The sequence below is a fragment of the Emiliania huxleyi genome (assembly GCF_000372725.1).
Source record: "Emiliania huxleyi CCMP1516 unplaced genomic scaffold EMIHUscaffold_22, whole genome shotgun sequence".
Lineage (NCBI taxonomy): Eukaryota > Haptophyta > Isochrysidales > Noelaerhabdaceae > Emiliania > Emiliania huxleyi.
Genome location: NW_005200417.1, coordinates 355,778 through 357,216, shown reverse-complemented (window position 1 = coordinate 357,216; position 1,439 = coordinate 355,778).

Sequence of the window (1,439 nt, the reverse complement as noted above, 5' to 3'; positions counted from 1 at the left end):
TCACCGACGCCAACGGGGAGGTCATCGACTACGAGTCGCGCGACACGATCACGGAGCCCCTCCTCACCAAGTCCTCCACCAACCCGATCATCTACGCGCGGATGGTGGGCAACCACAAGGTCGGCTTCCCCAAGCTCCTCGCCGCGCCGCAGCCCTACCACCTGCGCAACGGGTTCCCGTTCGCGCACTCGTTCCACGCGACCATCGTCGAGGGCCGCCTCCTCAACTTTTCCCACCCCGACTTCGAGCCCACCATCGCCGACTTCCTGTCCTACCTCAACGTGCTGCTCACGCTCAACTTGCTCGCCATGTTTGTGATGGTGCTGCCGCAGGCGATGACCTTCAAGGTGACCAAGGACGCCACAGGCACGCACCTGAGCTGACCACCCACACTGCACGTCCACTGCCTGTCCATCCCTCTGGCCTGTGCATGCAGGCGCGGTCGTCAAGGAGGAGTACGGCAAGTGGGACTCGAGCTGCTGCACCTTCGAGAAGCTCGAGGAGATCAAGGCGTGGCTGCTCAACCCGGACTCGTGCCCGACCCGCTGGCAGCGCCTGCTCGACATTCGCCGGGCGCACGGCGTGGTCAACCAGGCTGTCTAGGCCGCCCCACCATCGCTGCCCCGGCGTAGAGCCGGGCGCGAGGGCGGGAGGGGGAAGGAGGGGGGGGGGGGGGGCACGAGTTGCATGCGCCGCTCGGGGGGCAGGGAGACGCCAGGCTCGAGGTTGCTCTCGAGCGGCTAGAGAGAGGCTGAGCGATGAGGGGCGCCGCGAGTTTGCTCTCGGGCGGCGCCCACCGCACGCCAATCATGACGCTAGCATGACACACTGCATGTGCATGTCTCTGTTGCATGTACCCCATGCATGTCCGTCGGCTTTGGCCCTATATGTGTAGTAGACGGAGAGAATGAGTGCCGCACCATGCCCCGTGGCCGTCGTGCCGCGCCCCGTGCGCGCGGCCGCGCGCGCCCCCCAGCGCGGCGGGTGTTCCAGGCGCTGTAATTTCATGCATGCCGGGTATTACTTTACACGCATAATTTTATGACTGTAATTTCACACCCGTTATTTTACAAGTGTAATTTTGATATAACCACCTTTGTCATATTATGGAAGTGTAAAATCATGGGCCGGACCCATGATTTTATGCCACCGAGAAATCTGTGATGTCCGCACAGAGGGTGGCGTGGAGGAGTCAGAGCGCACACCGCAACTCCGCAGCACGCGCTTGTTGTTCTTGTTGTGCGTTCTCACAATAGTACCACAAGCCGGCAAGATCGAAGGTCTCTGCCCCACCCCCCCTCAAACACATGCAGGAGTGGCGGCAGCTCGGCGTGCGTGCAGGAAGCAGAACAACCATGCTGACGCAAGTACGCGACCACACCGCACGGCGCCACAGCCCTCAGAGAGAGTCCTCGAGTTTCCCGTACACGTCCGGGAGA